Source organism: Lissotriton helveticus, chromosome 8 (assembly GCF_964261635.1).
Source record: "Lissotriton helveticus chromosome 8, aLisHel1.1, whole genome shotgun sequence".
In the NCBI taxonomy this organism is placed as follows: Eukaryota; Metazoa; Chordata; class Amphibia; order Caudata; family Salamandridae; genus Lissotriton; species Lissotriton helveticus.
The window spans coordinates 1500538995-1500565025 of record NC_136069.1 but is presented as its reverse complement, the minus strand read 5'-3'; positions in this window follow the sequence as shown (position 1 = coordinate 1500565025).

Sequence of the window (26031 nt, the reverse complement as noted above, 5' to 3'; positions counted from 1 at the left end):
CCAGCCCAATGCAGCAGCCCCCCAGGAAGAGGACCTCGTACTCCTGAAGGTCCGATCTGTCCCCCCAACAAGTGAGAGGACACCAGGACCAACTGGAGCTGCACAGGAATAATACCCAGAATACCGAACCACTTGCAAGAAACATAGACCATGAGAGTATAATCCAGACTCCATCAGCACCAAAACTGATCAGTCACAAAGCAATGTCATCACCGCAGAGATCTACCTTCAGATTGGGCCAGCTGTCCTGATTTTGCACTCTAAACCGGCGAGACCAACAACCAAAAGGTTATAGGATGTACAGAGCCCAGCCAAACTTTTCACTCTGCACCGAGGGCCAGAGCCCGGGTACTGTTAAACTGGCTGTGGTCCCTTGTCCCCACGACCCTTGTTACCTGAACCCTCTGTTCTGAGCTCCCTAACATGTCCCAAGTACACCTCTGCTGCCTCTTTCTAGGTGGCCCCGTTCATTCCACCCTTGTAGCGTGCACAACTACCAACCCGACCAGCACCTCTGGAACCTGATGGCCCATGGCAGGTAACGAGTAACTGCTGGTGGTACTTTGGACCTTGTCCCCCTATGATCCTAAGTCCCGAAGGACACCCCCAGAAGCCGTTCGCAAATAACTGCATGCAACATATGCCTTTTCTCCCATAAGGAAACATTGCTGCATAAAGACGTAAGATATTTAACTTTGTTACTTATCTTTAAAAATTCATCAGTGCAAAAGTACTTACCTGATAACAATGTTCTTGGTATCAAAATTGATATAAAAATATGACTTATTTTTCTTAAATTGATGTTGTATTTATTTTCAAGTGTGTCTCATTTTTTAACTCTTTGAGAACAACAAATGCTTAGCACTACCCTCTGATATGCCTAACTGCTCGCCCACACTACCTCAAAAGAGAACATTTGGGTTATTATTTGTGCCTCTGTAAAACAATTGGGGTTTGCCTGGACTCTTTACACAGAGTACGTCGTTTTGTTCCACTGTATAAAGAGCCAGCTTCCTACAGGTTTCATCCAAGAAGACACTGCACCAATATAGGAATTAATTTGCTTCTGGAGAGATGATAGGTCACTGTCTAATCTGAGAATAATTTTTGTGTGATCGGCATAGGTAAAAAGCCTCACACCAAATGAATCAATAAGATAAGCTGGGGTGAAACATTGAGGTCAAATAAAGTAGGACTTAAAACCAAGCCTTTAGGAACACTACAAATGATGGCTTGACAGAACAGATGAAGTTGCCAACGGCAATTGCATGTAGGAGGTTTGTTAAAAAGAGAAACCAGTCAAATACCAGTCCATCGACACCAATGTCATAAAGACATTTTAGTGAAGTCGGAAGGAACATGGGGCCAGATGCATCAAGCATTTTTCTCCTCGCAAACAATGCTTTTGCGATGCATTAAACCCAATTTTGCAATTCGGTAACCTGTTACCTTATCACAAAATGGGTTTGCGATTCGCTATTTGGAAGGGGCGTGTTTAGGGCATTCTTTCCAAATAGCGAATCCTAACAGTATGCATAAATGTTTTGGGACCGTGAATGTGGTCGCAAATCATTTGAATATTACCTCCTACTTAAAGTAGGTAGTAAGACAATAGCATATGGGAAGGGGTCCCCAAGGGACCCGTTTCTCTTTGTCAATGTTTGTAAAAGCATTTTTAAGAGCAGGAAGTGGTCCCAGGGACCACTGCCTGCTCTTAAAAAATAAAAAGAAAACTTAAAATTTTTCTACTTCTAAAGCATCTTGTTTCCCTTTAAAGAAAACGGACTGCTTTACAAAAAAATGATTGCTTTATTTAAAAACAACCACAGACATGGTTGTCTGCTGATCTCAACAGGCCACCATCCCTGTGATTTTTGCGATTCCTAGGGGGTCGCAAATTGCGACCTCCCTCATTAATATTCATGAGGTAGGTCATTTGCGACCCCTTAAGAATCGCAGAAAGTGTACTGCACACTTTAATGCATGCTTGCGTTTTTACCTAATTGCGAATCACAAAGGTTTGCACTTAGGGAATAGGAAAACATTTTATTGATGAACCTGGCTCATGGTGTCCAAGGCCACGGAAATGTCAAGGAGGATTAGGGCTGCCCTAACCCGCATCTAGAATCACGTGCATATTACAGGACTTCACCAGTACTCTGTAGTAACATACTGCTGATAACCCAATTGGAAAGGTTCTACAAAGTGGTGATTCTCAGATAGTTGGACCAAACCTGCTAACTTACTCTGCGCCACTGTGTGTCACATGACTTTATCTCCCTTCACTCAGTCGCCCGGTGAGGAGCTGAAATCACACGGAGACAGGCAAGGTAACTTGCAAACCACTGCCTATATGTTATGTTATGTTATGCGTTTTTATTAGGCGCACAGATGCTCCAGCCAAGGAGCGTCCTGGCGCCCGACAAGGCAGCTGCACAACACAACGAAAAAATAAACAAACAGAATTAAACTAAGGAAATAAAAAGGTTTTCACCGCACGGCGAAAAGACAACAAATCCCCGAGGGCGTGAATCGCCGGGGGGAGGGAATTCCAGAGCACCGCAGCCCGAACTCTAAAGGAACGCCCCCCAGCTCTACTCCGCTTAAAACGCGGGACCACAGCCAATTCCAGATCTGAGGATCTTAGCGCTCGGGCTGGAATATAGTGGGCCAAGAGTGTCAACCAAATCTCCGCCGGGGACCCCTTCAGAATCTTAAAGGCGACACAGAGGACCTTGAACTGAATCCGCTGGGCCACCGGGAGCCAGTGCAATGAGCGCAGCGTGCTGGAGGTAGGGCAGGATCTGGGTAGTCCTACCACCGATCTTGCAGCGGCGTTCTGAATCCGTTGCAGACGTCCAATCTCAGCTTGGTTCAAACCTACCAACAGGGAGCTCGCATAATCCAGCCTAGAGATGACAGTGGCTTGGATCATGAGCTGCCTAGTGGAGGCGTCAAAAAACTTGAGCACTGGACGCAGCCCGCGCAGGATACCAAAACAACAGGCCGCCGTGCGCTTGGTATGACAAGCGAACGTAAGGGACGGGTCCAACCAGACCCCGAGGTTTTTAAGCTCGGCGACTGGGATGGGAACCGGACCCAACTCCCCTGGCCACCATCTCTCTCCCCAGTGTTCCGGTTGTCTGCCAAAAATCATGACCTCGGTCTTACTAGCGTTCAACTGGAGACAGTTGGACGTCATCCAGCTAGCGACCGCCCGCAGTCCTTGTTGGAATCTGGGGGCGTCAACGTCGGCATCCCCGCTGATCGTGACCGCCAGCTGGGTGTCATCGGCGTATGACACCATTGTCAAGCCCCATTGCCTGACAACCTCAGCTAGCGGCCTTACGTAAAGATTAAACAACGTAGGGCTCAGCGAGGAGCCTTGTGGAACCCCCAGATCCAAAGGATGGTATTTGGACTGGTGCGGCGGGACGGTCACGCTAAAGGCCCGATTGGCTAAAAAAGACCGGAACCACTGGAGGGCAATGCCGGTGACACCGACTTCCTCTAAGCGACGCAGCAGGATCGGGTGCGATACGGTATCGAAGGCGGCGCTCAGATCTAGTAGCACCAGCGCCGCCGTTTGACCCGCGTCGAGCACGGAGCGAAGATGCTCCACCATATACAGCAGAGCCGTCTCCGTGCTGTGACCAGCCCTAAATCCATTCTGCGTCATATCGAGAATGTCGGCATGACGAAGATGTTCCGAGAGGACCGCGTTGACATGCGCCTCAGTCACCTTAGCAGGCCACGGTAGGAGCGAGATTGGCCGATAGCTCTCAGGCTTGCTGCCATCCAAATTAGGCTTTTTAAGGATGGGACGAACCACAGCTTGTTTCCACTTTAGTGGAACTACACCGGAGGAGAGCGACGAGTTAATCACAGAACATAGCGGTGAGATGTTACATACCGCTAGATCTTTAAACACCGCTGCTGGTGCATAGAGGAATTCCAGCTCGTCTTTTGCATCTGTAAGCAGCCAATGCCAATTAAGGGGTATAAAAAATACCCCAGGGAGGTTGGTGGCCTTGGCAGATGACAGAGTTCCTCTAAGGTAGTGCTCGGCATGAGGCCTGCCCCCTCCAAGGCCCCACCCCCTCCTCACAAGGTAACATTTATTTGCAGGTTGGCAGGTCTGTAGGACAAATGAAGATTGGTAGTATACTTGGTGACTTTTATCTGAGTTTAATGTGTTAACACCTGCAAACAAACTTGCAGGTGGAACAAGGAACCACCTCACATGGAAAAGAAGGATGGGTGGGAAAGAGTAATGAACTGACTTACTCAGGAAAGAGGAAGAACAGTTAATTGCTGCTGAAGCCTCAATAGAGGTTTGTGGAAAGAGCTTCTCTTCAAAATCACTGACCAAACTTCAAAACAGCAGCTAATGCCACACCAGCCTTAAGGAACCGTAAAATATTAGCAGCCATGACTAAAGCTTCTGACTCATCATACCTGCTGTACACTTTCAATGGCTGAGGTGCTGCAGAGTGCTAGCAGGGAGGAGTGCTGCTGTTTCTAAACTTGATTGATTCGTGCATTCTTAAAATGAATAACACAGCAAATGATAGAGGTGCATGGTCTTAAATACTTCTCTAAGCAGGCAAGCGGATGACAACAAATGGATCCTACAGAGAATAACACATAATCTAAAGCTAGATCTCTTCAAAATTGCTAATTCATTGTTTTTCCTCACCTTTTGTTGTTTTCTATTTCCTAATTAAAAAAGGTGACCTTTATTACTATTTTCAGATCAAATACAACTTCATATTACTTCAGTAGTCCAAAGATTTGAGAGGTTTTGGAAAAAGGGACTCTACAGCCCACGTGAGTCCACAGGAGCTGTATGTTCACATTTGGTGAAGAGAGGAAATGCTAGAATATGGAGCTGGGACACGAGACAGGTAAACTACTGCAACAAGACCAGGACACAGCAAACACACGCTGGGTTTCTGCCCACAAAAAAGAAGCTAACTCACCACTGTTTGGACGAGACCACCATTCCATGCTGCTCAGAAGCAATAATTCACCTGCAAGTAAGCCAGAGAGTGCTGAGGTTCATGCAACCTTGTACGTGCATTTGCAGGCTGAATTAAAAATCCCAGCGCAGCACTAGTTGAAGGTAATAATAATTAAAAAAAACAAGCATTTGCAATGCAATCGGCCTCGCCTTTGGGACCTTATATGTATGCAGCACATTAGCCTGGGTGCTGAAACATCTACTGTTCTTTAACATTGAGGGAAAGTAAGCACCAAACTGCGTGACACGCCAGGTATGGGAACACATGGAGAGAAATATTGCCTTTCATCTGAAAATGGCATAGTCCAAAGCTCTGTTTTTAATATAAAATCAGGGCCGTCGGTGGTCATATCATTGAAAATACAAGATTTGAAAAAAATATTATTGTCTTCGGGTGCCCGAGGAAGACGATTTCTATGGACTGGAATCTAGAGAATGGTAAAGTGATTCTGGTATTTTACTGACCTCTGCTGGTCGTTTTCGATCAAGAAAGTTAAATAGAGACAGTTGCCAGACAAATTTAAAAAAGAAAGTCCCTCAGCAGAAAGCAATTCTGGCATTTTACTGCCCTGTACTAGTTGTTTTCCATCAAGACAGTTGAATAGAGGCAGTAGAACAAGCAGAGGGCAATTCTGCTATTTTACTGACCTCTCACTGGTCGTTTTCTATCAAGACACTTAAATAGAGGCAGTTGAACCGAAAAAAAGTCCCTAAGTGAAAGCAGACAAGTCCTAGGGCTGATCTCCAGAGCCCACAAAGTACATACACATATAAGTAGAGAGAGGTGTGGTGCAGCGGCCAGGGCAGCTGACTTCGGAGCACAGGGCTCACGGTTCGATCTCCGGCTGCAGATCAGCTCAGCACCATGTGACTCTGGGCAATAGCTCACTTAATTTCCACGATGGCCCCCAGTGCCTTGAGACCTGTAAGGGTGAGTAATTCATGCTTTACAAATACTGGATTTGGATTTAGATAAGTATTTACTAAAGTATATACAAGAGGTCTCGAATGCTCGACCTAAAGAAAAGTATATACAAGAGGTCTCGAATGCTCGACCTAAAAAGTAGAGGCCTACAGAACAATAGACTGACCAGCATAGGTTGGGCTTGAATTCAGTGAATAACTTGAGTCTTGAGCAGATGTTTTATGATGGTTTCATTTGGGAGTACTGTGGTTCAAGCAGCTAGACATGGGAAGGGGAGGTGGGGAGATCTCAGGTAGAATCAAACATGGATCCGCAGGCAGAACCAGGAAAGTACTTGTTAGAATGCTGTATGTGAAGATGATGATGATGATGATGATGACGCAAGAAGAGAACACATAAGAAGAGTGGAAGGAATAGGAAGGATGCACAAGAAGGAACCAGGATCCGACATCCAGGGGAAAGGGTGAGGAGTGAGCCGGAAACAGCAAGCTGGCATGGAAAAGAGAAGGAATAATAAAAAGTGGACACACAAGGAGAAAGAAGTAGGGTCAAAAATGAGTAACAAGAAGCCGATAGAGTGAGAGGCCTTAGATGTAAAATAGTCCTTTAAGCTTTGCAAAGCAAGAACGCCATTGGAGGCAGAAGAATACACTCAAACAGCCAATGGCATAAGATGAATGATCAGTTCTCCACAGGTCTGAGATATGATGTGAATGATACATTTTCAAAGTAGTAGATGAAAGAGGCAGGTTCAAAAACAAACAGCCCATGGTTGGAAAGTGTGAACTCAGAGGTAACCGTGGGTGGAGAAATCAGCTCCGCCCACGGAGTGTGCAGAGATTTGCCTACTCCGCATTCTGCGGAGAACGCGGAGTAGGCAAATCTCCGCACAATCCGCAGCGGAGCGGAGTTGGCCCGCCGCCCTCCTCCACCCCCTGTAAAGATATAAGTTCCCAGTAATTAAAAAAAAATTTAAAACCACTTACCTTTTTACCGCAGCGTGTTCGGCCTGCCCTCCTCCTATTCCTTGTCATACGGATACTGCTGGAGAAAACTGCCCATGCGTGCACGTCTGCGCATGCGCATTTCTTGCGATAAATGCACGGGCACATGCGCATGTACAGTTTTCTCCATCAGTACCCGTATGGCGTGGAAGAGGAGGAGGGCAGCACGGGGACGCGGCGGTAAAGAGGTAAATGGTTTTTAGTTGTTTGTAAATCACTGGTAACTTACATCTTAATAGAGCGGTGGTGGCGGGCGGCGTAGCGTAGCTCCACGGAGTTCCACTGAGTTTTTTTCCAACTCCGTGGCCCTCCGCGTGACCCCGCTATGCAGACTATGCCGAGAGTTACTCAGAGCCCACTCACTCAACGTATATTGTAGACAATATATCAGTTTGGACAGCTGTGCTGTTAAACCTGGACCTCAAAACGACATTAGCATTCAATGTGAAGTGAATTAGGACCAGGCAAAAATTTGTGAATTTCACATTACGTACCATGACAAGTTTTCAGCAGCAAATGTCTTGCAGGAGACATTATTTTCCCTGAACCACTTCCCTTGACTATGTTGCATATGACTTTGGAATGTGAGTTATTACATCACATACAATTTTCGTATGAGATGCCACGCAGTGAATTTTAGAACATTTTGCATTACTAACAAAGTTTCATGAAATTTTGCAAAACATAATTTTACAATTTTGCACACACTACACAGAATATAATTTCCAAGGCAAACACATTTTGTAGTTTGTGACTATGTGGGAAAAAAGCAGGAATATAATGCTGTAAGTAGTTATGAAGAACTGGCTAAGTACACATCCTTTACAAGTTCACAGATATATGGAGGGTTAAAAAAAATATAAATATATATATTTACAAAATCTTATCTTATGTTCCTTTTTCTGATTTTTTATCATTTCGATATCATTTTGCTTATTACATTTTTCTCTATTTTTATAAATTGGAGTGTTTTTTAAGTGTGTTATCTTTTTGACGTTTTAACAGTTTTGATACTTTTTAATGATTTCAACGTTTCTGTCAAGTAAGGGCTGTATGCTTTGTACCACAGATACCAGGAGTTGAGCTTAGGTTCAACTAATTGAAACCTTTGACTCGAACTAATAAGATAGTGAGTTTATTACTTATGGTGAGCACTGCTCTACCCCAACCAATGACCCACTTTCTCACAAAGAGCTTTCTGAAATGGAGGTGATTCCAAGAGCTCCTCAATTTGGGACTCGGACACCCAGGTTACTACCTCCATGTTTTTATTTCTCTGAAAGTATGTTGCTGGATAAGTTGCTAGTTGTTCATAGATTCCGGGATAGGGTGGTGTGGGAATCCAAGTTATAAAGTGGCCTAGGCTGCTTGTACCAATAACCCTTATCAGTGGTAATCTATCCTAAATGATATTCTGAATTAAACCCGGAGCCAGTGGAGTTCTTTTTTGGGCTGGTTTAGTGCAAAATGAGACAAAGTTTGGCTGCCTGGGGCCGAGTTACACACAGAGTGGACTTTCCCTGTTTGCTCCACGGCGCACCTTTAAACAGGAGTGCCCGGCGCAAACAGGGAAAGTCGGACTTAGTATGCGGAATGTGCTGCCCTCAGGGCAGCCGCGAACACATGCTGCCATGAGGGCAGCGCATTCAAGCGAAATATACGAAGCAGCTGCACTGTGTTTCACTTTGCAGACGGCAACCCACCTACACTTTTAAAAGGGGAGAGAGATCACCTTGAAGATGGCTGCAGTGAGTGACTGCATCCGCCTGCAAGGGAATGTCCGGGGACATGCAAATGAGGGAACATTCTCTTGAGATAATGCTGGCTCTACATGTGCTCCAGCAATATCTGTATTACAGAAGGGGGTCGCACAAGTATCTGTGACCCCTTTTGTAATACCAAAGTGCCCTGGTGCAAACACCCGTTACGCCCAGGCCCGGATTGGCCATTGCGGGCACCGGGCAATCCCCCGGTGCGCCACAAGGGTGGGGGCCGGTTTGGGTCCCTGGGGCCGTTTTTGTTACAGGGCCGTTTTAGCAGCATAGCTGCAAAATTGGCCGTGTAACAAAATCGGCCGAAACCGGCCCTGGCAAAGAGCTCGGTCGCACCCCCAGGGGGCCGGCCGAGCACTTTGCCAGGGCCGGTTTTGGTTCTCAGCCTGGCCCTGGTTACGCCCCCGGGGCACTTCAGTAATTTGGCCCTGGTTTTATACTATTGATAATTGATCTGTGAGTTTTACAGGGACCCCTTCATATTTGATAGTGTACGATTACAAAGGACCCATTTCTGTGGTTGGTTTCAACAGCAGAACAAAGTAAGCTGTAGGCATGTACTTTAACTACCACATTCATTAGAGGTAGAATGACTGTTTTTTGCCTCCTGTGATGAGTGTGCATACACAGTGGTTATCCAGTGTAAAAAAAAAAGCATTGGCAAAGGCAATCGGTTTCACAGACAAGGCTTTCGCCTTACAAATGAATGTTGAATTCGGCTCATAACTCTGTAAGTACCAAACAAAGCCACCAATCAAATCAAGGAAAGGAATGTACGAATCACATGCATGTGACCAAAGTCCCACCCAGATCACTTGAGTGACTTAATGGTTTAAATGTTTATTTCCATCAAAAGTCCTTCATCGCACAGTTGAACACCATTCTTAAGGGATTTTCGAATCAAACAGTTGGAGTTTATTATTTTGATATAAATAGCGGTTTCAATATTCAGTTTTGATCTCAGTTTCCTGGTTTCTATATGGCTAACATTGCATTTTTTTTTGCCAAGTCTGAACACTTCAAAAAAGGTTTTCGTCTTCAAGTATTACTGTGTCCTTGTGTTGCTTTCCTTTGCACACCCTTAACATACCAGGCTTTAGAATTAAACATGTTTATTTGTTTTAATCCTCTTGACTATCCTCTAGTAAACCATCACTTTTCAGCAAGTATATTTTATACTCTTGATGTCTGGTACATCATTACTACAGAATGCTTTTTGTATATGTGTAGTTATTTTTTCACAACTAAAGTATCCAATGAGGAATGCAGCTCATCTCCATTTAAATCGTGAAGGTTACATTTTAACAGCTGCCTCTGCTTTATAGGTTTCCGATTTAGATGCGAGCAGCTCATGATATCACAATAAAACAATCATTCTGTACAGCTGCTGTCTGCGGCACCTCGCCGCTGTGCTCCAGTGACTCCAGCGAGGATTGGGAGTTTAGGTAAACATTTAATAATGAGCATCTAACACGGAACGTCAGAGCCCTATAAGGAAGGGGTGGAAGTTTCATTGCTCGATTCCCTATTAACAGAATCTGACTTTCATGATAGAGTCAAAATGCATGAGACATACTGCTTGAAAACAAGCTCACAGGTAGGAATATAAATTAGATAGCAGTCCCTGGGCCTCTGAACTACAGTATTAGATTGCTGAATTCTGCTTAATTTCCCCTGACAGAGAATCTATCTCCATTAATTATCATGCAACACTTTTGTGTTTTATGGATGGAAGATTGATGTGATATATGCATATATTTATTTATGAACATATAATCTCGACTATTTGAATATTAGGAAAGTTGCCCTGTAGCAGCTTAATCGTATTACCGCTTAGTTTATTGAGGGAGCGCAGCTTCAGGGTCTTAAAGCGTTCTACGGACAATGGCTCTAGTGAGAAAGTAGACGGGAGAAACAAGCGGTGGAAATCCTGCAAAAAGTCTCTATATACTGCTTTGAGCATGTGTGACTTGTTGGTCTCGTACCAATGGACAACAGACCCTCTGCAAAAACTAATGCGCCAGCAGGTCTCACCTTCTGTGCTGTAAAGAGCTGGAATGCCCTCGTTTGCATTGGAGAGGACCCCTGATTGCCCTTGTGTGTCCCACTGAGCAAAGAGTTCAGGGGAAATACTCCTGTCTTAAATGGTGCAGAATGTAGACCATTCAGGGGGTGGGTCATTTGATAACCAAAGTGGTGAAAAGCTTACAGAAAATTTTCATATATTCTATGGCAAAGAGTCCACATTAATCTTATTAGGTAGATCCCAGTGAGGCAAAGAAAACCTCTCAAATATTATTTTGTGTGAAGGCAGGACACAGCCTATTCAGATGTAAGTAGGGCTAAGTCCAGCTCTGCCCTCCCATCCTGCCAGTGATGGCCCATCTAGGCACACTTAGGCTCTCTACTGTGTGTGGCTGTCTAGGAGGAATACACAAAGATCAACTGACAAATTCAGCCAGTCATCTGACCCAGGGACTGGCTGCAAGCACTAAATGGCTTAGGCAGTAAAATGCCAACTTTCTTAAAGTGCCATTGTCATAATTGTAACTCAAAATCCGACTTTTCCTTCAAGAGGATTTTTCATTATAAATTCAAGGACACCAAACATGAACTGTTTACCTGTTCCCATTTGAAAGATATCCTTATTAAATATATTGAGGTATCTCCAATGTTATCCTATGGGAGCGGCAGGCCTTGCAATAGTGAAAAATGAATGTTACGGTTTTTCACCATCATCACATTTAAAACTTAGATGTACATGTCCTACTTTCAAAATACATTGCCCTCTGCCCTGTGGGCTGTTTAGGGCCTACCCTAGGGATGGTTTACATGTATTAAAAATAAAGGTATGGACCTGCCAAAAATGTTTATTTTGCCAGGTTGTAATGGCAGTTAACTGCACACACAGGCTGCAATGGCAAGCTTGAGATATGTTTAAAGGGCTACTTAAATGGGTGGCACAATCAGTGCTGCAGGCCCACTAGTAGCATTTAATTTATTGGCCCTGAATACATGTACTACCTCTTTACTAGTGACTTACAAGTAAATTAAATAGGTCAATTGGATGTAAGTTCACTCTAATATGTTTTAAGGAGAGAGCACAAGCACTGGTTAGCAGTGGTAAATTGCACAGAGACAGAACAGTCAACCCAAATGTGTTCAGAAAACAGGACGGTGAAGGCAAAAAACGTGGTGCTGACCCTTCAGAAAGGGCCAAGTCCAGCACATGCCTCTCAGATGCAGACCTACTGTGTTCAATGTGGCCATGACCAACTTTTTTACAAAGCAAATTCCTACATTCCTTCTAGACCACTTAGCAACCCCAGGTATCAGATAGAAAAGATCAAACAGACCTTGTTTTGACTACTGTAGCTTAATACTCTATTCAATTCATGTGTGCTGCCATTATAGGTTTCTAGGAGCCATTGATATTTTAGACAGTTAATACTTCATCCTAGAGGAGGTGTTACTGCCTAATAGTACTTTTTAATTTATATGCAACTTTATATCAATCACAATGATCATAAAAGGTGTCTATGCAGAACAGACTTGGGATTACAAGTCACTGTGGACCTTGCCAGGACCTGGGGACTCAACCCCCCCAAAAGTCCACATGCCAGGTGGAGAGCTTGTACACTGGTGCCTAAGGGGGTGGGTCCCCCTCAGCCGCGCTACATGTGCTTCTCCATTCCCGCTCTATGGGCATCTTTGGAGAGCAGATTTAGGGCTACCAACCCCTGTGCACCTTGCCAGGACCTGGGGACTCAAGCCTCCCAAAGGTCCATGTGCCAGGAGGTAAGCTTGTACACCGGCGCCTAATGAGATGGGGCCTCCTCCAGCCACGCAATATGCGCTTTTGCAATCCAGCTCTGTGGCATGTGCCGGGCTAAGAGGTGACCCGTCCTGTGCCCATCAGTGCCAGGAAGGGGCAGGGCAGTGCCACCCGCATTGGCTTTCTCCTTTTTAGCCCTCATCCTCCGCTCTGCACCATGGCTGTTTCTTCTTCCCCACCTAGGTACTTATTCTACTAACATAGCTTTTTCAGTGTTTCTGAAATCAACCTAGTTATGCCTTCACAGGAGGACTGATCTGGTAACTTTGCCTCTCTGAAAAAGGTAGGACCTTTGCTACTGTTTCTCAGGCCTCCTCTTCTATTCTCATGTTTTTGGGAGTGGAGACTTTGCGCTGGAAGTGGTTTCTTATGTGACCCACTTGTACTGTTATTGACTTGGTCTCGAGGGATGATCAGTTTCTGTTGAGTGTGTGCTCAGCATCTTGTTCATCTGAGGCCAAAATCTCTCTGGGGCTAGTTAAGTTTGATCTACTGCTTTTACCATATTCCAGTATTACTATTGTTTGTATGCCATTGCCTGCTGTTACTTCTCAGCTCTACAGTGTGCAAAAGGAAGGCAGTGGAAGGGGTTCTAGTGTCATCAAAAGCAAAAAAGAAGCTTCTATCCTCAGCAGCTGTTAACTGCGTAATGGACAGAATTGCTAACTGATTGTCTGCATGTGAGGACATCATTAATCTAAACACCTCCTCTAGTAGCAACATCGCCAGCCCCACTATAGCTGTGCCTACCAAGCGCATATCACAAATGTTCCGTAAACCCCAGGTGTCTGGTGGTGGCTTGACTTTGGGAAGGAAAGTGCTGCGCCCCCTGAGTCCCGTATTACAGAGAAGCCATTTTCTCTACATGACAAAGCAGTTATCGAGTGTCTGAACATCTTCTCGATTCTTTGTCCTGACGCTGATTTAAATGAGGGGTCTAATATTGATCTGACCAGTGCCATTTGTGTGGAGTGTTGCTCAATCCTTTGTTGTTTGATAGGTGTGATTGGGGACTTAAGGGAGCAGGTTGCGGTTTTGAAGAAGGCGGTGGAAAAGTTTGAAGAGAGGGACACGGGAGACAAGCGTCTAATCAAGTGAAAAGCACCCTATTGGGGGGTGATGAAAGGGTGGGAAGCCAATTGAGTAGCAGTACCACTACTTTTATAAACCTTTGTCAAATACAGGTCTACTGAATAGCAAATTTCAATCAAAGTTCTTCCCCTGGACAATACAAGAATATTAGCATGCTGTTATCATCATATATTAATACATTGATTTCCAAAACAGGACCCTTCACTTAAGAGATTTGAAACATATGTGCATTGGTTTCTACCACATTGGAATCACTCAAAAATATCTAATAATTTCTAGGGATTTCATACAAAAAGCTAACAATTATATTTTTCGACAAAGCATTCTGAGAGCGTTTGAGAGTAGGATCTGACCTTGTTTTGCATAAAGGTTTTTATTTCGTCGGGGAGAGGAGAAGAACTAGTAAATATGTAACTAATTAGTTAGACGGTAGGCTTTACTTTTAATTCTTTCCAATAAGGAAATATAACAAAATCCTTCTACAGATTATATAAAGTGCCCAAATGCAGATTGGCCATCCACAAAACCTTCCAACCCCAAAAAACTTGAAAAAGTTGTTAATTACATTCCTTAGAAGGAAAATGTTTGATTTCTGTACACTGTTAAAAGCTAGTCAACAAGGCTGATACTCTGCAATTTTACAGACATTCTATCTTTTCTCAAGTACATAAGGTTCACTAAATAAGGGTAACTTTGGTTAAAGATCTCACTATTGCAAAGCAAGTTATTCAAGTGACTAAATGTGTATGCTATGAAATGTCATCACGAAGGAAGACCAGTCAAGTTGCTTTTATTCCACTAGGGTCATTTTTTGGCGCAAATTTTATTTGTAAAACGTACTAGAACATTTGTACTAGGAACAGGTACGGTTTGGGTAGGGCCACTCTGCCACTGGGTTCACTGGTACCATGTTTGCCACTAAGGCACTTGATCGTTAGGAGGAAGAATATCCTTGTTCACAATTCAAGATGGAGGTACAGATCAACAACTTCTATCCTTTCCAATCAAAGATGATTTACACTACACCAACGAGCACATCATCACTATAAAAGTTGAGTAGTGGCTCTTTCATTATAATTACAATTCTCTCAGATAACCATCCTCCATCGCATTTAACACCCATTTCACACTGGCATTTCCCAGTATCCTCTTTCCAGGATCCCAGCTTTCTATTCCTGTATCCTTACTTTTCTTGTGCAGAAATTGTTTTGGGTTTCTAAATTGTTTTGAGGGTTGGTCTATTGGTCTGCCTCTTTTCTCCCCTCAGGTTCCTATTTCTTGGATATGTTTTATGTTTTCTTCATAGGTCTCCAGTCTTTTTTGCCACTTAACTATTCCTCCATTTGTAACACTTCTCAGCATTAAAGAGTTGGGATGGTGATGTCTTCAGAAAGCAACTCTTATCCACATTTCTCCTTCCATCAGCACAACAAAAGAGTCACAACATTGCAACAGTGTGACGAAAATGGCACTATAGAAATACCAGTGTGACGAAAATGGCACTATAGCAATACCTACAACAAAGTTATTACTATATTTTTAGAAATGTAAGGTCACAGCAAATTTCAGTGAGAGTTTAGAGAGGGGAAACATGTTTTAATGCATTCGTCATGGTGGACACACTACCTTTCTTAAACAAGCAAGAATATCTTGAGATCCATCTGTAGATTGATGCATCGTACAACATAGTCCACATACTTTACATTTGCACATGGTCCTGGACATTTAAAATTGCAAGAGACCTTCACAAACTAATGCCAAGCGATAACCCTGTCATGGGGATCCCAGGGACGCAATCCAAAGTCTTGCAAATAGATATCATGAATCCCCTTTTGGGCATGCAGGATGAGCTTCACTTGCAATTTGAGGGTAGGTAGGCAACAGCAATGGTCCTATGGGTAAGACGTGCCCAAATTACATGTCCAGCCCAAGACTGTATCAAAACAATAAAACGAGGTTGTATGACGTTACCCTGCATGCATTTACCCCGCATGCTTTTACCCCGCAGTTTTTACTCCGCAAAATCTTTTACAACGCAGGGCTTTACAATGCACTCCGTTACACCGCATTCCCCATTACAACAAATTTACTATTCTAACTCCAGGGGGGGTGTTACTTTGGGGAATGCATTGTAACAGTTTGCGGTGTAAAGCCCTGCGTTGTAAAAGTTTTTGTGGAGTAAAAAAATGCGGGGTAAAGACACGGCGAGCAAAAAATGCATGGTAAAGGATGTTTCCCATAAAATGAAGGAACATCAAGCTCCAAAATAAAGGAAGGAAGGTTGGGGATGAAAGCAAACAAAAGCCTGGCCAAGCATTTCCCTTTGAAGTCAGAGGGCACAGTCATCAGTCTATGGCCACATAAAAAAAGCCTCAGAAAACAACAAAGTTACAAATACCTTAAGTGGGTCACAAGGTTCCAGTTAGCCAAACTATGAGTGAACCCAGACAGCATGAGAACAGTGACGGGGCTGGTCAAGAATGTTATCTTTGGACTTGGTCTTTCCCCTGGAGTAAAAATCATTTCAATGGGAAGAAGCAGTATGCATTGATGCAACGTGTTTCGACAACTCCGAATGCCCGTGCAATGAAGGAAACTAGTTAAAGGTAGAAAGGTCTAGGGGAATTAATACATTTTGGCTCCTATGCAGATTTGATTTGATGCAACAACACCTGTTCAAGGACAAGCTTTGGGACGGATTACAGTACCAGAATATTGAGTTTTAATTAACATGGTACAAAAATATTTTAGCCAGAATATGGACTTCCAAAATATTATGAAGGTAAGTATAAACAGGTAATTGTAGACTTACTACTTTTAAATCCACATGTGTAATATAAAATTCTAAATAGATATCTTCATTTATGTTGTGGCTGTGGAGTTAAGAATAGTATGTCTCTATCTATATACATGTTTATATACAAGCTGGTCAGGCGAAACGCGTCCGAGGGCTGACTAAAAATAAATTTCTTTGGCCAGCACACAGTCTCGTCATCTTCTGGGTTACTGCTTGAGAGGTGCAGTGTTGTAAGGACCCGACTTCGGAGGTCCTTTTGTGGACGAGACACCCGCTGTTCTGGAAGGCGGCAGCGACAATCTGAAGTGAGGAGGAGTTGAAGATATATATATATATATATATATATACATATATATATATATATATATATACATACATACAATTTCCTTCAATATATTTCGTACTTGGTATTCTGCCTGCAACATTTTTTACCATGATATTTTCTCTTACAACCTTCCTCTTTTTGCTGATCGACCAGGGCTTAGACATGTTCAGCCAGTCACACAAATCAGGAGAAGCTGAATAGGCCTCCACAGGTCCTGAGCTGGAATGAATGACGATTGTGCTTCAGTGCATTGGCAACCTTGAATTTTCTCTGGGTGGAACACAGCACTGTCTCGGAAAGTAGAGTTTCTTTTTTCTGGGCTGGCACGTGCTTGCAATCCTTTAACTGCAAAACACACAAGATGATGGACGGAATGTTGCACAATGGCTAAACATTCACCCCCAGTCACAGATCTGGGTTTAATCCATTGTTATTTTGCTCACCAAGCCACCCCAGTTCAGACATGGCCATATGCAAATCAGTCTTGACCCTGTGCTTCATGGGAACAGTCCAGCCCGAACTGCCAAGCCATGTCTTTCCTGGACTGGAATCAAGCATCCTAGGACCGGTTTCTGGCTATCAGCCGTCTTCAGCCAGGATAGCTTGACTCCAGTGGCTTAGTGAGCCATTCTTTAACTATCACTGCTCACAACTTTCAAAAGTTTTGTCAGCAGTAATTGCAGCTAATCTGCACTACAGTGCTTCGGAAAGTGGATCCATGGAGAAAGCCATACAGGCAAAGGTTCTGTCAATGAACAGAGACTGTGCAGGCAAAACCAAATCATTCTAGCCAAGTGTAGACTGTAGAAGTGTGCTCTCGACTTCAGGGAGTAGGTTTCTTGTATCTCTATTTACTATGACTTTGTAGTTACAAGGCAGGCGCTAAGACTCCATGGAACGGGGCTCCACACAACAGACAGACAAGACTCAACAGCAAATCAAGGACTACACTACAGTTGAAATGGACTAGGGGCAAATCTGGAAGCTAGTAAGACGTCTTCATTACAACAGCTGACACCAGCTATATGGAAAAGCTCTGAGCCTGTTGGTATATAGAAAACTTACAGATGCACTAAGTCTTATGCTCAGTTGATCTAAAGCCACGTTTTCCTGGTAGCAATGTGTGAACCCACCAAAAAGTGTGAGAGTTGCTTTGCAGCGATTTAAATGAGGTACATAAGATTCAAAATGGCAGAAATGTATGCTTTTTGAGAAAGACATCTGCTCTACTTTGTTTCCCTACACTTCCACGTTAGCGGACGTCTGAGGAAAACATCAGGCGGGAATGCCCCACAAGTTATTCCAGTGACCAGAGGGTGAGCCTTTTTCAAATTACTTAACTCTTCCTGGCAGATTACAAAGTGATGGGCAGGACAAAAGTTTCAGAGGTAGAAATGGCTGCCTATTGTTAACATTTTCTGCCCACGCACTTGACTTTAGGGTTTGTGTATAAGGGTGAGTGTTTGAAATAAATGTATCATTTTAGTCTCTTGCAAAATATATTTTTTAATTAGTTATCAAACATTCATTTTCAAATATGGGGTACAATCCATGCATCCATGAACATACCAAATAAGAAGTTTATAACTGCTGTCACCCACGAACATAGGAACAGCCTTCAAATAAATGTATAGAAGCTTTTGCTGCACTGAGGAAAGCATAGTCAACAAGGTGTTGGAAACCCCAGCACACAGCAATGCAGAAATCTTAGCACGCATGATACATATGTTCTCCTGGTCCTCTCTCAAAATCTGCACATGTAGCAGAGCAGGAGCTATAGTGTGTCTCTGCATACGGCCAATTTATTGTGCATATTTATTAAAAATAAACTTTGCACAAACAAGCTAGCTGCACTGTGAAATTTCAGATTAAACTTATGTTATCTATAGGGTATGCAATGTTGAAAAGTTTCTTGACTTGCAATATAATATACTTTTATTTGGCAAAGTAAAGTGTCTTCCCAAGTCTCCCTGCCCCTGTGTCATTCCCTTGCCCTGCTTCGCCCTCCCCGTCCCTATACCCACTTTCACGAGCACTGTCAAACCACCCATTAAGGAAGACCAGACCACACGCACCCAGCACCATCCCAAACAAGTGGATTGCAGGATTCCTTTAGCTTGTTGCAGTATGCCCCGTGACTTCCTGCAATTGGTCCGGGCATCTTTGCTTCACCTCAGAACCTTAGCTAGGCATACTAAACTCCATCATTCTATCTTTTCCCCATGGGAAGTTATACTTTACACATGGCTAGTTACATAGATTGAGCTACAAGTAAGGTTGTACCATTTTAAAGAGCCAATGAGAGGGCACTTGCATATTTAAGGGCCTCAGTCCCCAGCAAGAGTCAAAAACTAGAATAGGGGAAGCAAAAGATCTAGTGGTGCGGGGAAAGCAAATGGTGTCTCTCATGTGTGCAGTTGAATTATATGGTGCTGCAGGCTCAGATCCTGTGTAGAGGATGTTAAAGGTTGCTCTTTAGAGGACTGAAGGAGGCTCTATGCATATTTGAATACATTCTCTTCATCCCAGATGGTCAGAATCTGGTCCTCTTTGCAGGTGCCCCCAGTCTTGCTTTATGAGGACCTGACCATGACTGTACTGCTTGGGAACGGGTAGACTCTCTTTGCTTCCTTTGAGGGGTGCTTGCCATGTGAGTGTCCTGTTATGAAAGCAGAGGAAAATGGGACTTCCTCGACCAGCATGGGAACTCCTACCTCAGGAGTGTATAAAAAATGCCCATTCTGTATTTCAGAAGGTGTGTTTCAGTTGTTTCTATCAAACGAAATAGTGCAAGCGACACAAAGCGGGAATACTGAATGGGATCTCCCGATTTTGAACTTAACAACACCACAGGTACCTTTAATTTTGTGAGGCATGGATACCATGGCATCCGGACTTGGCCTGTGAGGGTACCCTGACAAACAAGGAATTACCAAGAAAATCATAATTACTACACAAAATTCCAATGGCAAGTCCCTACTTTTAAGCCAATTTTCACCTGTCAAAATGCCTGGAGGGTGGAGGGGAGATAATAAGAAGCCCCACAGTATTCTTGCATTTAATTTAATTCTAATTCCATCTGTTGAAAGCTGGACTGAGACCGTCAACATTATCGGCGCCCTCTTGCTCTCCTTAACCTTTTTGTGCGCGTAAGACAGCCGCCATTTTGAACACCATGGCTTCCCTGCTCCCGCCGAGAGCCAGCGCGCCTCTCTTCCCCTCCTAGCTTCGCCGGCATCCCCCGCATACTGACAGCCCCCCTGCCTGCACCTGCCGCGAATCATAAAACCCCTCTTCAGCGCTGCTCTACCCCAGGCCCTCGTCCTGTTCCCAGCGCGACACCTCCCTTCTTCCCATTTATGATCCCCGGCCCTTTGATGCAAACCCCCTTTTCCCCGTGTGCCCGTTCGTCTTCCTCGTTCCCAGGCCGACACCCAGCTCTGCCGATACTGTTCCTTGCCCCTCCCCGTACAATAGAAAGTTTCCCCCCAGCAAGGGATCCCCGGGTTGATCAAAGCCCCCCGCCCTACGAGATCCGATCGAACCCCACACACTCCGTGAATCGGCGGAATATCCAGCTGCGCGATGATCATCACCTGTTGTGAACGGGGCGGGGACTTCCACTGTAACCTTGCGTGGGAACGGGCTGGGAAGGGGGGATTCTGAGGATGTCTTTCCGTACATCAAAGTATCGACGAGAATGTGTTACATGCAATAAAGAGATAAACTTGTGTATAAGAGGCCAGGCCTCAAGGATGCAGTTAGAGCACCTCAGAACGATACCTTCTGCCCGTTTTGTTGTGTTCTCCTCCGGAGAGAATAAAAACCTTGTTTCCTGCCTTCCAGTCTCCAGCGCCTGCCTCTTCAATAGTTTAACTTCTTTGTGGGTTCAAGAGGCGACACCGCCGGGCAATACTTAAGGATCTTATATTCTGGTTGGTAGTGCCACCCCCTTTTTTTTTCCACAATTGGCGTCCCAAGCTTGGGGCCCATCAGCGACCCATGGATCCAGTGGGAGAGTGAACGACTGCAACGATCGGGAACGCGTCTGTCCGATAGACCCTCGTCTGACAGCCGATCATCCGAACTTCACTGGTTCCGAACAGACCTCTCTCGAGTGATCTACGGTCCTGACTGGGAACCATCAGGAGTGCCGCGAGGATAACGGAGAAGAGAGGACGATCGGGCGCTGGATTCGGAAGACAAGAAACTGTCCATGCGGTCCGGGTAAGGTCGTGTAATCACGACAAGTTGCGAAATAATTGCTTGATTGCTTGTTTGTTTAAAAATACTAGTATTGCTCTTTTTATTTATTTGGAGATTCACTGTCTGCAAATGGAGAAACAACGGGCTCTCTCTTTGCAAGCAGTGGAGGATAGGTAGGGTAGCAGCCGTGCTTATTTTTTCTCCCCCACTCAATAATCACTTGAAACTGAACTGTTGTTCGCAAAACTATTGTTTCCTGGAGATTCCCTGTCTGCAAACAGGGAAGAGACCACCCTTTTTGCAGACAGTGAAAAGGGTAGGTAACGCAGATCTTTGCGGACCTACTCATTCTCCCCATTGTTATTTATTGGTCTTTTGTTATTTTGATCCATGAGGTATTCACTGCCTGCAAACAACGTAGAATAGAAATATTCTGTCCAGTCTTTGCACCTAGTGATAAGATAGGCAGTGCTGACTTTTTAGTCCCTCGTTACGAGCCGTCATGTCTGTCTTCTCCCCACTGATTAGTAGCCTGTTTAGCCCGGACCGCCTATTAGAGATGGACCATCCAGCCCCACTGGAAGGCACCCCTAATAAGGACATGTTCATGAAGCATGGATTGACCGCTATAGCCTATAGTAAACTATGGCATAAATATACAAAAAAGGGTCAAGAAAGTCAGTGGCCACTGATAGGATCCTTCGATGATGATAAAATAAAAACGCTAGAAACTGCCCTGGGTAAAAACAAGACAACGCCTACTATGCTTGACAGCTTCGGCATGTGGCGAAAAGAAACTGAACAACGTAAAAAGAAAACTGAGAGTAGGTTGGAAAAAGAGCTGCGAAAAGCAGCCCACCTAGCTGCCCAGAAACTAGAAAAAGAGATAAAGGAAAGAGAGAAAGCTAAACAGAAACTAGAAATGGAAACGCCAAGCCAGTGTCCGGTTAGAACCCCCTCCATGCTCTACCCTGATTTACCCTCGAAACAACGAGCCAATGAGGACCTGCTGTTAGGTCCTCCTATCATCTACATGCCCCCTCCATATGCCCCTTCTCAACCCTTGGCGCAGCACGCGCCACCCCCAGGTACAAACGAAGGTACCGCCACAGCGTCGGCCCCAATGGCCTCTGTGCCATCCGAACCCCTTGTATTGAAACCCGCATCCACAACAACGATAGACGACCATGAGACTCGAGGGGCTGGCCCTGCAAGAACAAACAGACTAGACAAAGATGAGCGAGCGGGGATCGACAAAATAGCAAGGACACTGGTAGAAAGGAAGGAGGATGAAGAGTACATCACGGATGTGTTCAGCTCGTATACAGGGAGTCACAGACGACATTTTACCGTACGACTGTGTTATCATGTCTTGAATGCATACGAGGACCGATATCGAGACAAAGGTCCCGAGAGCCTAAGGACTCTGTACCGGAAGGTCGATATCGGGGATGAGGGCGAGTGTGATGTGTCGGACCTCCTTACGCGTACGCTTGAGGTTTTCCGCCACCTCACTGAACGAAAGCCGGGAGCTAAATCCGCAGCCTCTGTAGTGACCGAACCACCAACCGAGCAATCTAACACCATGATGCCGATACGAGAGGCTGCCCCTTACTGGGTTCCTCCTCGGGGTACAGGGACTCACGATGATGCAAACAACCAAGATGCGAAGGGAAGGGTAGTGTACAACTGGGTCTACCAGCCATGGGACCGGCAAGAGATACTGACATTCCGGAAATCTCTACCCGACCTACGTAAAAACCCCACTGCCTTCTATACTGAATTGGGTACAGCCCTGGGCTCAACGATTATGACCCTGGCTGACATCGACTTGTTCTTCGGGTTATGTCTACCAGCTGATGTGTGGAAGCAAATCCGGAAAGTCGACCACCTTGAGCTGTTTGGACATACCTGGTCACAACTCGATGACCTGGACAAACAACGGGGACCAGGACAAAAGCCGTTGAAATCCATTCTAGACCTCCCAGATAAAATCGTAGAGAAAACCCTAATCCCAGAAAAGAAAGTGGACTGGTCGATAGTAACAGCCTGTCGCCAAAAACCCCAGGAGGATGTATCGGAATACTTCTCCCGGTTTGAAACGGTGTTCTCCGATTACAGCGGCCAGGACATGACCACTGCAACCGGACACCATCTGTTTGTCCAGAATTATGTTAAGGGCCTATCATCGGAAATCTCCCAGAAACTACAGGCCAGCGAGAGTAGTTGGGCAGCCTCCAAACCTACAGCGATTCTCCAAATGGCCCAATATTATGAGCATCAGAAAATTGAAAACGATAGGGCGACAGAGAAAAAGAAGAAGGACTTAAAAGAGAGGGTGATGATTGCCAAACTGCAAGGGGTGACTATAGGACGAGACCAATACCGGGGGAAACTACCAGACAAACGTCCCTAAGACTACATTTCCCCAGGACCGCACTCTGACTTCCTACAGTGGACGCACAGACCTTAGAGAAGACCAGTGCGCTTTCTGCAAAGGGACTGGCCATTGGAAATCCCAGTGCCCGGTTCTTCTGGAAATGATCAGAAACAAAGACCCCAGGGATGTAGCAAACGGACCGAGACCTAAGGGACAACAACGAGGGCCCCCAAATGACGCGACTAATGACAGATCAAGCAGACCAAATACGTTCGATCGACCCAGGCAGAACCAATATCAACAATCTGACTATGACGACACTCACACCTTCGCATAGGACAGCCAAGGGCGAGGGAGGGATCCAGTCGAGCTCTATGTTGACCAGCAGGGCCCTTATGTCACTGCTAAGGTCCTGGGTACCAAGTCTCCATTTCTGGTAGACACTGGCGCAACACGTAGTGCGTTATCTAAACGACTGATTCCAAGGGCACCCTTGTCTGGCTCACTCATAACATCGACAGGTTTCGATGGAACGCCCTCCACCAACCCTTTGTCTGCCCCGATTCTCTTTGACGTAGAAAACAACACCACCGACACCACGTTCTTGCTTTCCTCCAATAGCCCTGACGCCATTATGGGACTTGACTTACTGAAACACTTCCGAGCGACGATCAGGTGTTCTCAAGATGGAGTTCGAGTGTTTCTTTACGACAACCCCGTTCTGCTTAGACATTGCTCTCCCCGACACATGTTTTCCATCACCGACGTTGACGCGTCCCTGCTTGACACTCTACCTCCGTATCTGTGGGCCAAAGCGGATTCGGACGTAGGGCGTATGTTAATTGACCCAGTGCACATTACTGTCCGACCAGACGCAACACTCCCAAAACTCCCACAATATCGGATATCGCCAGAGGGCGAGAAGGCATTGGTAATGATTATCCAGTCACTGATAGACGCAGGAGTGGTAGAGGAAGTGGTTAGCAACGTTTGCAACAGCCCTATCTTGCCCATTATCAAGAAGCAGGGAGAGGGAGATGAGAAAGCATACCGTTTTATCATCGACCTCCGAGAGATCAACAAAGTGGTGGTACCCCAGTACCCTGTGGTCTCAGACATCACCACCATCCTGACTTTGATTCCATCCACTGCCACCACCTTCTCCGTCATCGACCTCAAGAACGCATTCTTCTCCATCCCCATCCACCCAGACAGCCGATATCTCTTCGGCTTTACCCTAAAAGCCCGCTCATATAGGTTTTGCCGAGCGCCTCAAGGCTACACGGAAAGCCCTAGCATTTACAGCCAGGCCCTCAAAAGACAACTAGACCAAATCCAGTTACCCGACGGAGTGGTGTTGGTACAATATGTCGATGACATCCTTTTGGCAGCCGACACCACCCCTCTAGCGGTTACCGCCACCATTCAACTCTTGCACTTCCTTGCGGAAAATGGCCACAAGGTCTCCAAGAAGAAGTTGCAATTCTGCCTACCCCAGGTCACTTACCTAGGCCACCTTTTGTCCAAAGATGGAAGAAAACTCACCCCTGATCGAATCCAAACCATTCTAGATACCCCTGTCCCTAAGACCCAGAAGCAGGTTCGCTCCCTATTAGGCCTCACCTCCTTCTGCCGACAATGGTTACCAAACTTCAGCCTCGTTGTAAAACCACTGCTTTCTCTGCTAAACAAAGACGTCCCTTTCCCACTCCCTTGGACCCCTGAGTGTCAAACTTCCTTCACAGAACTGCGAGATGCCCTTTGCTCAGCCCCTGTCCTAGGTACCCCTGATTACAAAAAGCCCTTCTCCCTTTACACTCACGAAAGGGAGGGGTGCGCTTTATCTGTCCTGACCCAGGCCATCGGCCCTAAGCAACGACCGTGCGCTTACTTCTCTGCCACTCTTGACCCTGTCGCCAGAGCCTTGCCTGCCTGCCTTCGAGCTGTAGCTGCTGCTGCAATCTCTATCCGACAGAGTGAGGGGATTGTACTCTCGAATTCCCTCACGGTACTGGTACCCCATGCAGTCGACACCCTCCTGAACCAAACCAAGACGCAACATCTGACGAGTGCACGACTGACTGGATACGAACTGACCTTGCTTGCCCCCCATATCACCCTGAAAAGATGCACCACACTGAACCCAGCAACTCTGTTACCCTTGCCAGAGAACGATCCCAATGTGCACCCCGTACATGACTGCGTGACTCTCACGGACGAACAGACCAGGAGTAGGGTCGATCTCAGAGACACGGCTTTCCCTGACCCCGACGGGGAGCTGTGGGTGGACGGTTCTTGCATCAAACTCCCCGATGGTACCACTTCCGCTGCCTATGCAGTCACCACGGCTCGAACTGTAGTAGAAACAGCCCGCATCGCCCAGCGATCTGCCCAGGCAGCGGAACTGATTGCTTTGACACGAGCCTGCATCCTGGCAACAGGAACCACAGCGAACATTTACACCGACAGCCAGTATGCCTTCGGGGTGGTTCACCATTTTGGGCTCCTCTGGAGGGAGAGAGGATTCTTGACCTCACACGGCACACCCATTTTGCACGGGGATCTAGTCTCCGCCTTAATCGAAGCTGTCCTCCTCCCCAACAGACTTGCCGTTATCAAATGCCAGGCACACAAGAAAGTGACAGACATTATTGGACAGGGAAATGCACTAG